Here is a 14,676-nt window from a genome sequence, read left to right as displayed (position 1 = left end):
GATATATAAATTAAAACATCCTTATTAAAAGTATTATTGTCATAACCCATTCCTTTCCTGGGGGGGGGGAAATCTATTTCACTTCTTTCTATTTCCTCCTGAGGGTTCTGCCATTTCTCCTGAGGAGGAGGGGGGAAGGTTGTGGTATGTTCCTCCACTTTACTACAATGTATCTTTTCTGCTATTTCTACAAACTTACTCTTTGAACTGTCTCTCCCTTGATGTTACCTTGGGGCGAAAAAGGAATGTGCCTCTGGCCATCTGGCTTATTTCTCGCTGCAGAAGGGAAGGTGCGAAGAAGACCCAACAACATTGGTCACAAGTATGGGAATGGACCCGGTTATTAGCTCCTTTCCCACAGCGGACTTAACATCTGAGGATTGGTCCATTGAAACTGGCTGAATGAACTATTGGGGTAGGGTTTGCTTGGGACTCTTTTAACCTGTTGATCTGAGCGGGAAACCCTCAGATCCTGCCTATTATGCCTACTATCAGTTTCTCCTAATAAAAAGTTCCTTTTGGAATGAAACTGTTCCAAGGGTCCTGTTTTCTTGGGATGAGGTTTTGAAGTGGGCCCTCACATTTATATTTGAAATGTGCTTGAATATTCGGAGCTCAGAATGGTAGCTGGGCTGTTGCTTTGATCTCTGAGTGTGGCAATTTGGTTGCAAACATTTCATCTCCATTTTTTGGGGGGGCATCTTCATTGAAATTCAAAGCCCACTGAAGATGTCCACCCGAATGGAGACAAAATGTTTGCAGCCAAATTGCCAAGCTCAGAGATCATACCAATGGCCCAAGTGTTATGTTTATTTCTTGCCTAACCTAATGTCAATGAGCTCATCCATTTCATCTGTCTAGAGCAGTGGTTCTCAACCTTTTTAATGCTGAGACCCCCCAACCGGTCGTAAGTCGAGGACTACTCAACCGGTCGTAAGTCAGGGACTACTCAACTGGTGGAGCACCGTTTGCAGAATGGGACTTTTGGCGGGCTCAGCAGGGCAGAGACAGCCTGGACAATTCCTATTGGCTTTTGAAAGCCAATAGAATAGACTCTCTTTGAAAGCCAATAGAATTAGACTCTATTCAAGAGAGTCTATTCTATTGGCTTTCAAAAGCCAATAGAATAAAAGGAAGTAGCACAGCTAAGGAAAAGGGGAAAAAAATGGCAGACTGCGTTGTTTGGCGACCCCCGTGAAATGGTCGTTCGACCCCAAATGGGGGTCCCGACCCACAGGTTGAGAACCACTGATCTAGAGGCCACACAGATTCATTTATTATTTTAAGCATTGGTAACACTGCAATTATTTACAAGCCACTGAATTAAGTGAGAGTCAGATGATCTGGGACAGTCTAGAAATGTTGTAAAATAAAAATGAATAAAAAAAATCATGGGCTTTTAATTTTTAATTTAATTTACTTATTCATTTCTTAATAAGTTGCAGACTAAGAAATTGAATTATAAATTATTTTTTAAAAAGGAAAACAAATACAAGAAAAGCTACAAAACTGAAACAAAACGAAACAGCAAACTAAAAAAAGGAAAGGCTAACATATTGATATACATCAAATACTAATAATATGTCAAATATTTCTAAATCTACCTCAGGAATCATCATCACCACCAAGAAAAATAGAAGGGTGTAGAATGTTGCGTGTACACTGGTTGAAGAGGAGGGGGGGGGAAGGGAATTAGAAGAATGTCTGGAGGAAAGTGAAGAAAGTGCCCTGAAGCAGGTATACTTTATCAAGAAGGCTTACTGAACATCTAAGAGACCAAACTGAACTATGAAAAATAAAAAGGAGACCTGGTGAGGTAAAGCAAGATAAAGCATAACATGGCCTGTACATTTAAAAAAAAAAAAAAAAGCTGTGGTGGGATTCAAATATGTGAACAACCGGTTCTCTGTGTGGATGCTGCTTCCGGAAGTCCATTCTGGGCCTGGGCAACAAAAAATTAGCTACTGGTTCTGCTGAAGTGGTGCAAACTGGCTGAATCCCACCACTGAAAGCAGTAACAATAAGATTTGGCTATGGCTAAGACCAGGAAATTGAAAAATGAGACAAACGGGTTAATTCTGGCTGTGTAAGACCAGGCCTTAAGAACAAATATACTGTATACAAAGCCAGAATTGAGAAGACAGCCACAAATAGCAAATGCTGCCTCAGCAAAGAAGATGAAGAAACAGAGGGGGCCATTTTGTTAGCTGCTGCAAGAAGATTGACTATGACAAAGCAGCAAAAATAGTGCATTGAAAGATCTGCAAGAAACCCTACTTGCCTGCAAGCAAGACCTGGTGGGACCACGAAATAGACCAAGCAATAGAAATGGAAGAAGGTAAAGTGCTCTGGGATTTTAGATTCAAACAGACAAGCAGCTAACACGCCCAAACTTAACAAACGCTGGTTAACAATGATAAATATACATCAATATGATAAATCTTCAGAGACAATGGAAACTAATTGAATAGAAAGAAAAATACAGATGGTGAGAGTCAGAAAGAGATAACATTAAGGAAGTAAGATAACCATATAGGCAAAAATAGCTGGGTCTGAGAAAGGAAGAGGAAAGTCATAAAATAGATAAATAGTTTTTTTAAGGAAATGGCTAGCCAGGAAGTATAGGAAAGTAGGAAACCAGGCCAAATAAGATAAGAAGAGAATGATGAATTGAATTGAAAAGCAGGAAAAGAACTTATTGTTTAATGGGGACATAAATATATTTGAGTTTAAAAATAACCATAAGAAAATAATTTTTCTTATTCTTATTGTATAAGTGAATATGATTTAGTGTGTTATCAGGAAATGTGTATAGGCGGACGGAAAGAGTGTAACCTCAGACTACCTCAGCCAATGGGGAAAGAGGAGGGCTGTAGCGGCCGGTGATAGGGATGAATAAAAGAAGGAGATATTTTGGGTTAAAACTTTGGAGAGAACCAAGCTTTGAGAGCTTCTCTCCCCGCTTATTGCAATAAACGAAACAAAAGGCCTTCACTGTGTCTTGGCTGGTTATTGGTCAGGCGAGCTTGCCTCTGGTCACGAAGGAAAGTAGCCAGGAGCACATAACAGCCTTGGGGGCTCGTCCGGGATTTGCATCCATTCCATCTTTGGCAGCCGGGGATATTCGAAAGGGGAATGCACACCTGTGTAAGTTTTTCCCAGCCCTAAAGTTCGGATTGCCCCTGCTCAAACAAGGAGGAATTGGAGATCCCGAGATGAAAGCCAGGACCCAGTGAAAACCTAAGGGAAAGTCGGCCAACCTAAGGAAGGACTTCAACTCAGCCTGACAGATAAGATACCAGAGGGGTATCTGTATATCAGAGAGGTGTTAATGGGCAATAAGAGTTTGAAGAGGAGGGACGCCTCCCCGGCCAGTATGCTGGCCAATAAGGAAAAAGAGGAAAGGTATTTACATTCTGGAATGAACCCCCTTAGGGAGATGGGAATCCCTTAGGGAGAATGTTGAAGTATTTTAAGTCAATGCTTTAAACAAGGCATTTGAACAAAGGAAGGATGATACATTATAGTATATATTTGGCCTAAGTACATGTTTGGCCAGCCAATAAATTAAATTGGGCTTCTCAGCTTAGCTTAGAACAATGGGGAATGGATAGGCAGTGGTTAAAGTCTATCAGAAACACTCCTTGTATTTCCCCACTGCCTGGAGAACAAGCTACAAGTGCCCTAAAAGAGTAAAAGTGGAGATTTAAAGTGGAAATGATGTTTAATGGTCTGTGTGTTTGTGTATTTGTATTGACTCATTTCTAAAAACCTGGGGGAGGGGAGGGAGAGACCCTCTAACAGTAATATACAAAACAACAAGGTCTTAATGATTGTTTTGCCTGGGGTGAAGCATTTGGAATTTTTTGTGTCTGGTGTAAAAGCAAGAAAGGGTGAAGAAGGGTAGTTTCTTAGTAATTAGAAGGACAATAGAAAGTGTTAAAAGAATGGAAATAATCAGATGGAAGAAAGAGAGAGAGAGAAAGAAAGGAGCTGGGGGTAAATTTTATGCCTGGCCAGGATGAAAGGTGAGAACTCTGATCTGCTATTTTGTGTGAAAGAGTTAAGTAGAAAGCTATGTATTTCTTGAGGTTCCTATAGTTTGGAAGGTGACAAGGGGGGGGGAATTGTCCCCCCTAACAGCTTTTGAAATCAGACAATCTAAGAAAGAATTGCCCAAACTAATATAAGATCTTATTGAAGTAGGAAAACAGGTTAGAAATGTTTTTAGGACCAATGGAAAGCATGGGAAGGTATTAGGGTACAAATGCAGAAATTAGATGGAAAACTAAAACAATAGAAGATTTATTAGCGGTAAAAGAGGCTCAGAAAGTATATGCGAAGTGAGAAGAGGAGAGAGATAAACATAAGATAAGATAAAAATTCATGGCTCAATTATTGCAAACAGGCCAGCAAAGAGGATGGGGAAGAGTAATCAGGAAATTAGGAAAGGCAGGCTGGGGGTGAGGACAGCCAGTTGGCACCAGGGGATATAAATCTCTAGGAGAAAAATTTTCCCCAGTCCTTAAATAAATAAATAAATGTGCCTTTTGTAAGGAGGAAGGACACTGGGAAAATGAGTACCTTAAGAAGAAGGAGGGGGAAGAACTAGCAAATTTGGTGAATTTTGAGGATTAGGGGTGTCAGGGGACTAATCTGTTTTTTGGTTCAGCTTTTTAGGAACCCCTGATAAACCTTAAAGGTTGGATCCCTGGAGGAGGAAAGGGTGTATTTGGTGGATTCTGGACCATCAGATTTACCCTGAACTTTTACCTCCAGGAATGCAAATTGGGAAAGGGAAGATTAAGGATCAGGGAATTATGGACATGTAGTAGAAGCAACAATATTTAAATCTGCTATGGTCCAGATGGTAGTAAAAGGACCTGAACTTTGTATTGGTTAAATGGAGCTGTAATTTGGCCAGGGGGTACTTAATTGGTAAATTGGGGATTGTTATTATGGGGAATGAAAGAGAAATAATTGTAAATATTATGACCTTGAGTGAGGAAGCTCAAGGAAAAATGGACCCTCTTGTATGGGCCCAAGAGAGCAATAGAAGAGGGGTACTCATGGATCCTTTAAAGGTGAGTTTAAAGAACCCTGGTGAAGTAATTCACCAGAAACAGTATAATATTACATTGGAAGGAAGAATGGGTTTAAAACCCATGGTGGAAGGGCTATTGAAGGGGGGTGAAATTTTTGAGCAATCCTTTTAAACATGTTTAGTTTGTTACTTTTTTAACCCAAGAATTTCTGCCTTGGAAAAGTAAGAGATGCAGAAAGAAGAAGAAGAAAAGGGGGGGAGGCAGTTTCTGTCTGCATGTTTGTTTGTGTGTATGTGTGTTTTTAAAGAACAGAAATTGGGTAAAATTTCCTGACTGTAAGGATAATTAATCAGTGGGATAATTGTCTCCAGAAATTGTGGATGCTTCATTATTGGAGGTTTTTGGGAGGAGGTTAGAAATTAATAGGGTCTGAAATGGATAGAGTTTCCTGTTTCAGTAAGGGGTTGGACTAGAGAACCTCTAATGTCCCATTCAACTCTGGTATTCTGTTTTTGTATGTGTGGCATGCTTCAGTGATTTTCCTTTGCATTTTAGTTTGGATTTATCCTTAATAATGCATTTGAGGGTATTCTTGTCAAAGGAACAATCTTATGATGTTTTATTTAACATCTGATAAATATGTGTCTTTGGAACTCCTTGCTACTGCAGAAAAGATGATTAATTGCTGCATACTGTGTGTGCACAATTTGTTTTCCTTTTCCTTGGAGCCAAGCAGGGGGAGGGAAATCTTTATAGAAAACCAATTTGGTTTCAGGGTTATAGCCACAGGCTGCAAGGCTGGATTTGAGTTCAAATCCTGATTTGGCCATGAGGGTTGGCTGAGTGTTTTGGGGCTGGTTTATTTTTGTTCAGCCCTAGGAAGGAGGTATTGGCAAGCCACTTTTGTAAATGTTAAGGCAATTTTCCTCCTGACTGAGGGCTGTTTCAAGCAAAAGTTTTGTATAAATTTTTACTCTGTCTGGTTTAGTGAGTGGGGGAAGGGGAAGACAATCTTTTGTCTTCTTAGCTATTCTGGTGTTCTTTGATGTGCTGCCACAAGAGTGATTTGAATGTTATTTGCCTGAGACAAAAGGCATTCCAGAAATGTTGGCCCAATGCTAATTGGTGAGCCTATGTGCTTTACCTTTTAGAATCCTGAATGTGTTATTTACAATAAGTTTATTGAATTATATTTTTGTAACATGGTATCTAATCAGGGTGAAAGGGGGAGGAGAAAGAAAAATGTGACAATTTTTGATAGAGCTTCCATGGACAAGTGTAGTCTATCTGATACAGGACAAATGATTTTTCTTTCTTTTCTTTCCTCCCCTTTTAAGCTGTGGAAGCAAATACATTTTTATGTAGCTTCCCAATTTTGTAAGAACTTATTCTGGGAATTATAAAGAAATGGGAAAGCAACTTTTTGGCAGAAGAAAGGATTGAGGGTGTTTAGCAAATAAAGCCCAATTGGTATGAAAGGAGGTAAAATATCTAGAAATGTATTTGATAGTTGAATTGGAAAAGAAAATAGATAGTAAAAGGATTAAGGATATAGATTTATAATTACCAAACAACAAAAATGGTCTTAAGGGGATTCTGTGGTTATTACAAGGTACTGCAAGAATGGTGATCCAAAAACTATATGAGGGGAATATTGGGGAATTAAAGCATAGGTAGAAATGTATTTGAAATTCTATGCTACCCTTGGAATTTATGGGATAGCCCAAAGGGCTACAGAGGGATGTTTGATATGTAAAAGGGTTAATAAAGGGTTAAGGCTCCCAAAGGAGGGAGACAAATAGCTAAACGTAGAACAAGTACTGGGGTCTCTGTCTTCTCTTTGACAGGAAGGCTTGGTGGCGCAAACGACTCCTTTTGGAATTTCCAGTCCATAAGATCCAGCCGGGACAGTGGGTGCTGAATCATAAATGGAAGGAGGAACTTCTACAACCAAAGAAAGGAAGTTCCTTATGTTATATCTGCTGTCCAGAGGGCTGAGAAGGGTTGGACTCACTACACACGAGCAAAGGTGGTGACTGGACCTGAAAGAGGGTGGACGGTTATTCCAGGACAAGGACTGAAAGCCACGTTTAAAAGGACTTGAATGGGTAGTGGACCAGAACCCCTACCTATTTTGAATATCTTTATTAGAATTTCAGGTGACCCCAGACGAAGAACAAAGATGTTGGTGGTGACTCATCAGAAAAATAAAAGTTGTTTGTTACAAATAAAATGAATAATTAAGTCAGAAGTCATACCATTAGAAACTAAAAATGTACATTGCAAGAATTAGGTGGTAGATGTGTTACTTCTGTAATAGCTAGTGATTATTGTTATTGTTGTAATTGTGGATCAATTTGTGGATGTGAAATACTGTGTAATAATCATGAGGAGTGGATTCTACTTCTAATATTACTGAAGACAACACACCAAAACAGCCTGGGAAATAAAGGTAAAAAATTGTTTGTGGGATTTAAAGGTAGCTGACAATCATGAAGCAGTGATGGATATTGCAAAAGGAATCAGGAATGTGGCCAAAGCTCCTGAACAAAAGTATGAACATATGTGGGGTGATTGGAGTTGGTTAACAAATTGGCTTCCGAATTTTGGATGGTTAAAACAAATATTTATAGGACTAGTGTTTATAGTTGTGATAGGTATTATATGTTGTGTCTGTCTCCAATGTTTACCCTACTGTGTTTCATTTTTCACTAAAACATTGGGGTCAGTAGCGAAAAACATCTCTGGAGAAGATGTACAGATTAAATTTATGTTATCTAATATAGCCAAAAAATGAAGATTCATCAGAGTATACAGAAATACAGGGGGGATTGATAAATATACATCAATATGATAAATCTTCAGAGACAATGGAAACTAATTGAATAGAAAGAAAAATACAGATGGTGAGAGTCAGAAAGAGATAACATTAAGGAAGTAAGATAACCATATAGGCAAAAATAGCTGGGTCTGAGAAAGGAAGAGGAAAGTCATAAAATAGATAAATAGTTTTTTTAAGGAAATGGCTAGCCAGGAAGTATAGGAAAGTAGGAAACCAGGCCAAATAAGATAAGAAGAGATGATGAATTGAAATGATGAATTGAATTGAAAAGCAGGAAAAGAACTTATTGTTTAATGGAGACATAAATAAATATATTTGAGTTTAAAAATAACCATAAGAAAATATTTTTTCTTATTCTTATTGTATAAGTGAATATGATTTAGTGTGTTATCAGGAAATGTGTATAGGCGGACGGAAAGAGTGTAACCTCATACTACCTCAGCCAATGGGGAAAGAGGAGGGCTGTAGCGGCCGGTGATAGGGATGAATAAAAGAAGGAGATATTTTGGGTTAAAACTTTGGAGAGAACCAAGCTTTGAGAGCTTCTCTCCCCGCTTATTGCAATAAACGAAACAAAAGGCCTTCACTGTGTCTTGGCTGGTTATTGGTCAGGCGAGCTTGCCTCTGGTCACGAAGGAAAGTAGCCAGGAGCACATAACAACAATATCATGAATTGGCTACCGTGTTAGGTTCTTTCCATATCAATCACTGTGATGCTAGCATTAGACATTACAGATCCATGATGTGAAATTGGGAGCCTTTTTCAGCAAAAACGCTGCATCAAGATTCCTGTACATAACATTCCACCTGACCATCCTGAAGTCCTCCCAAGAATATCTCTGGGAAAAACCCAGATTGGTACTGTTATGTCCTGGGCCTGTGATTGACAGAGCAGGTGCAGGAAGCTGCAGTGGTCTGCCCGGGCCAGACAGGCTGTCTCTAGCTACTGCGCATGCGCAAAGCAGGAAAATACATTGCATTTATTGGCTGACGCTGCTCCTTGCAAAAGTGTATAAAAGGGATCCGTGCCATTTTGTGTTGTTCTGTTGAAGCTTGAATAAAGAAGCAACTGTTGTTAAACCTCTCTCGTCTCAATGCCTTTACCAATGCACAGAACAGAACAGGTACATTTTAAAAGACATTTAAGAATATAGTCTTGCTGAAAATTACTACCCAGCCTCATGTTATCCTGTAGGAATAGGGGTGTTTGGTTTTGTTTAATTCTTTATCTGGTAGCATTTCAACTTATTTTCCTGCTCATGAACATCCCTCCAATTATTTTGCTCTTAAATGGTCAGAATTTTTCAGAGCTTTGGTGCTGTTGGTGCAGTCATCAAGCTGATGTTATGTACCTCACAGCTCCTTTGTTGAATCAGGTGTGGGATCTGGCCCCATTTGCAAGAGGAAAAGAATTTTGTTTCATCAGAACAGCAAGGGATACCTTTGCCAATCCTCACAAGTAAGTTTATATAGTAAATAGATTTTCTCTCCATTGCATCCAACTATGTGACCTTTATCTATTTATGAAGCTAGATGAAACAGTGCCTTAGGATTTCTTATCTGGAGTAAATTATATTTGTGTTGTTTATCTTAGAGTGTAATTCTCAAACATGGCCAAAGTGGGCTTCTCAGAGACCAGAAAATACAGCAGTCTATAGATTATTTCCACCTGAAAGGTGTAAGTATCTTTTGTGTTGAATTGGCACTCCCTCTTTAATGACACAGAAATTGAACCTGGCACAAACATAAACATTATTATTATTATTATTATTATTATTATTATTTTGATAGGGAACTGACTCACCTTGCAAAGTGTGATTGTAAAGATGCAAGGAACATGTGGAATGAAAGTACGGTTGCCACTGACACCCCTGGTGTTTTATTGATTTATTTGCCAGGCTGCTCTAATTGATGCTGACATGGTGCAGTTTATATAACTAACATATGGAAGCAGAGTTAAAACAACAAAGATGAACAATGGAACAAACAAACAAAAATTCCTACTTTTTTACATGCACCTAGGTACAGCAATGGCAACAACAACAACAACAACAATAATGAAATCAACAGGCAGTCCAAGTGAAAGAGGACACTGTTCAAACCATCTCTATCTTGAAGGCCTTTCTACATCCTGTTAAATTTCCATTGAAAGGCCGATCCATAGAAGGAGGCAGTGACCGAAAAGGCTTGTCTCCACAATCCTTTTATGTTGCCTTCAGAGAACCTGCTGTCCTTCCAGGGCAGCCAAAGAAGAAACCCAGATCTTGAGCTTGAAAGTTTTTAAAGGTGATAACCAACTTCTTGAAATACACCCAGAAACCCAAGTGTTGCCAGCGTGGCACTCAAAGTAAAAATGTTATATGAACAAAGTGCAGAGACCCCTTAAGTTGCTTCATCTGGAAAACTTGTAAGTTTTAGGCAGTCTTCAGAGGCAACCAATTGCAGAACTCACTGCAGTAGTTCAGATGAAATAAGTGACTGTAGGAATGATTTTTGGTAAGATCTCCTACTCTTGTAAATGTCCTAATTGGCACACCAGATGATGCTGTGCAGAAACCTGAGCACTGCAGTATCAGACTGTTGGCATTTCAACCTCTTCAACTTGGCGATGAAATGTATAGTTGAATACCATCTGCATATTGGCCATACTTAATCTCCTGCCACTACTGGTAAATGACTTGACCCAGCAGCTTCATATGGATGTTAAGAATGGGGAACATTTTGAGCCCTGTGGCACCCCCACAATATAGGCCCCTAGGGCTTCTCAGTATTATCATTATAAACCCCTATAAGAAGGCCCCTGTTCTTCTCAACTCTCAGAGATGATCTAGAACAGGGCTTTTCAACCAGTGGTATGGGTACCACCTGTGGTACATTGGCACCTGGCAGATGGTACGCGACCATCCTAGAAAAGTGGTAGCGGGGGAGTGGAATGAGCTGAGCCAGTGGCAGCACCGCACAACCCTGAGCAAGAAATGGCTGGAGCTGCAGGGCTGTCAAGGCTCAGTGGAAGCACCAGGATCAGCACTTCTTCGGGGCTGTTAGGGCTCAGTGGAAGCACCAGGATCAGAGCCAGGCTCCAGCTGGAGCTCGGCACTGATCCTGGCGCTTCTGCTGAGTCCAGAAGAAGCGCCGATCAGCTGGCATGTTGCAGCATCTCCAGGGTCTTGTGATTTATATTCAGATGCTTGGCAACTGATTCATATTTATGACGGTCACAGTGTTCCAGGGTCATGTGAAGTGACCAAAACCTGCTGCAACCACCCAGCAGATGGGGGGAATAAAAACCAAACACCCCTCACCCCACCTCCACTGCCAATCCTCAACAGAAATACTCACAACAATGAATACCTTGGACAGGAAGAAGAGCGCAGCCGGGTGGGTAGGCAGGTGTCTTGCTCGGCTGTGGCTTGGGGGGCACTTTTTTCAGTGCCATTGTAACTTTGAACAGTCACTAAGTGAACTGTTGTAAGTCGAGGACTACCTGTATTTTATCACTTTTTTCCTTTTTTGGGGGGGGTCGTCAAGTTTTTGACAACTTTCTAGACCAGGGCTTTTCAACCTTTTCACCCACTGTACCACTTTTAGGATATGGCAACATCCGAGCACCACCAGTCACCTAGAAAGGTGTCAAAAAATTGACACAGTTCTATGAAGGTGTCTGAGAACAGGACCCAAAGGACATGCTTTTCTATCCTGGTCCTGCCGGAACTATCCACGAGCCTAATGTGGAAGGGCAGGGATTCACGATATGCAGAATTCATGTCACAAACAACATTGTCCCTTTCCTCAAGACCAATAGAATGTGCACTCTCTACAGATTTTTTTTGCAAGAAATGACTTTCCTTAACCCAACAGTACTTGGTCAGCTACAGTTTTAACTCCAAAAGGAGCTGGATGGTTTTCGTTGATTTGATGGATGTGTATTTCATGTCATTTTGGAGCATACACAGGTGATGCTATGAATAACTTGTGTTGCAAGAGTAAGGTGACAGTAAAAAATGACACCTGTGTTGTCTCTTTTCCTTGAAATGAATGACAGCATTTTCTGACGCTTTAAGGCTGGGAAGCTGCATCTTTAAACAATTCTAGAGGGATAATTCTTGGAAGCAAAACCAAGAATAATTTACAGTTTGAAATACAGAGACATTTTCTGACAGTGAGAATAATTAATAAGTGGAACGGCTTCCCTCCAGAAGTTGTGGGTGCTCCAACATTGGAAGTTTTCAAGAAGAGATTTGGACAGCCATTTGTCTGAAATGGCATGGAATCTCCTGCTTGAGCAGGGGGTTGGACTAGAAGATCTCCAAGGTCCCTTCCAACTCTGTTATTCTGTCAATCCTCCAGCTGACTAGAAGATTCCTCACTTGACTTCATCTGCCCTTTTATGTTGAGAAAAATACACCAAAAGGAAACAAGAAAATGAGACAAGCAGTCTGTTTTGAAAATTGCAGACAATGTAATTCCTATCTGATTTGTACAGCTTACTTGATTATTTGTTTTCTTTGCTAAATGACAGGGAATCAACACTCTAAAGTTTAGTTCTAATTAGTTATCGTAACAACTGAATCTTTAAAAAAAACAGGAGGGCATTAAGTCTATCAGAAAAATGCAAAAAGGCACCTATTTTGAATATTTTAAAAGGAATAAAGAATCCACCATCAAAATTGGGGGATTTCAGCCCAAATGCAATCCTTAGAACCCTTGTGTATATGTGGTTTTGTATGTGTTTGGTTGTGGGTACAAAAAAAGGGGGGGGCTTTTGTGGATTAAACCAATCCTGGCATCATCATCATCATCATCATCACCACCACCACCACCACCACCACCACCACCACCACCATCATCAAGTTGGAAGGGACCTTGGAGTCATCTAGTCCAACCCCTGGCTCAGACAGGAAACCCTATACCATTTCAGACAAATGGCTGTCCAGTCTCTTCTTAAAAACCTCCAGTGTTGGAGCATTCACAGCTTCTGGAGGCAGGTTGTTCCACTGATTGATTGTTCTAACTGTCAGAAAATTTCTCCTTAGTTCTAGGTTGCTTCTCTCTTTGGTTAGTTTCCATCCGTTGCTTCTTGTCCTGTCTTCAGGTGCTTTGAAGAATAGCTTGACTCACTCTTCTTTGTGGCAACCCCTGAGATTTTGGAACACTGCTATCATGTCATCCCTGGTCCTTCTCTTCATTAAACTAGACATGCCCAATTCCAGCAACTGTTCCTTATATGTTTTAGCTTTCAGTCCCTGATCATCTTTGTTGCTCTTCTAGAGTCTCAACATCTTTTTTACATCATGGTGACCAAAACTGGATGTAGGGTGGCCTTACCAAGGCATTGTAAAGTGGTATTAACACTTCATGTGATCTTGATTCTATCCCTCTGTTAATGCAGCCTAGCACTGTGTTGGCTTTTTTGGCAGCTGCAGCACACTGCTGGCTCATATTTAAGTGATTGTCCACTAGGACTCCAAGATCTTCTGATGGAGGTTCTCAAGGCTTTGCAGAAAAACAAAGTGGATCATCCATGTCTAAGGTCCAGCCTTAGATGCCTTATGTACTCACTTTTATATTTCAACTCAGGTAGGTTGTCCTCTTGTTTAACTTCTTAAACAAGTGATAGTGAATTCAAATGTTCCAAATAGCTGTTGGGGAAAACCAGGAAGCTATGATCACTGCAACCTCAAGAAAATCTATTTTCTATTACTGTATTCTTGAAATCCATAAAAATATAGACTACAATCTATATTTTCCCTAATCTGAGGGAAGATAAATGGTGTTCTGGAGTTTCCCTGGGGAATAGGCTTCTGGATCCTACAGTATATATGTATGCCTATTTTAAGCTTTTGATTGTGTGCACCTCTCCCAGAAGTTTGAGAAGTGGGAATAAGATTGTAGCATTTACATCACCTCTTGTGTGGATTCTAGCATTTGATAAAGTAGATCACAACCTACTACTTGACAAGATAGAAAAATGTGGGGTAGACAGAACCACCACCAGATGGATCCGTAGCTGGCTGACCGGCCGTACTCAGCGAGTGGTCCTCAATGGAACTGCATCTATATGGAGGGGAGTGTGTAGTGGGGTGCCCCAGGGCTCTGTTCTGGGCCCAGTACTCTTCAACATCTTCATCAACGATTTGGATGAAGGGATAGATGGGGAACTCATCAAATTTGCAGACGACACCAAGCTGGCAGGAATAGACAACACTCCAGAAGACAGGCTTCAGATACAGAAGGATCTGGACAGACTTGAACACTGGGCACTAACTAACAAAATGAAATTCAATGGTGAAAAAAGCAAGGTTCTACATTTAGGCAAGAAAAACCAAATGCACAAGTACAGCATAGGTGGCACCATGCTCAATAGTAGTAACTGTGAGAGGGACCTCGGAGTCCTAGTAGACAATCACCTAAATATGAGCCAGCAGTGTGCTGCAGCTGCCAAAAAGGCCAACACAGTGCTAGGCTGCATTAACAGAGGGATAGAATCAAGATCACGTGAAGTATTAATACCACTCTTACAATGCCTTGGTAAGGCCACACTTGGAATACTGCATCCAGTTTTGGTCACCACGATGTAAAAAAGATGTTGAGACTCTAGAAAGAGTACAGAGAAGAGCAACAAAGATGATTAGGGGACTGGAGGCTAAAACATATAAGGAACGGTTGCTAGAATTGGGTATGTCTAGTTTAACGAAGAGAAGGACAAGGGGGGACATGATAGCAGTATTCCAATATCTCAGGGGCTGCCATAAAGAAGAGGGAATTAAGCTATTTTCCAAAGCACCTGAA

Source organism: Crotalus tigris, unplaced genomic scaffold, assembly GCF_016545835.1.
Source record: "Crotalus tigris isolate CLP2741 ecotype Arizona unplaced genomic scaffold, ASM1654583v1 scf7180000017939.2460400, whole genome shotgun sequence".
Lineage (NCBI taxonomy): Eukaryota > Metazoa > Chordata > Lepidosauria > Squamata > Viperidae > Crotalus > Crotalus tigris.
The sequence above is the reverse complement of the archived record's forward strand: the minus strand, read 5'-3'. Positions refer to the sequence as shown.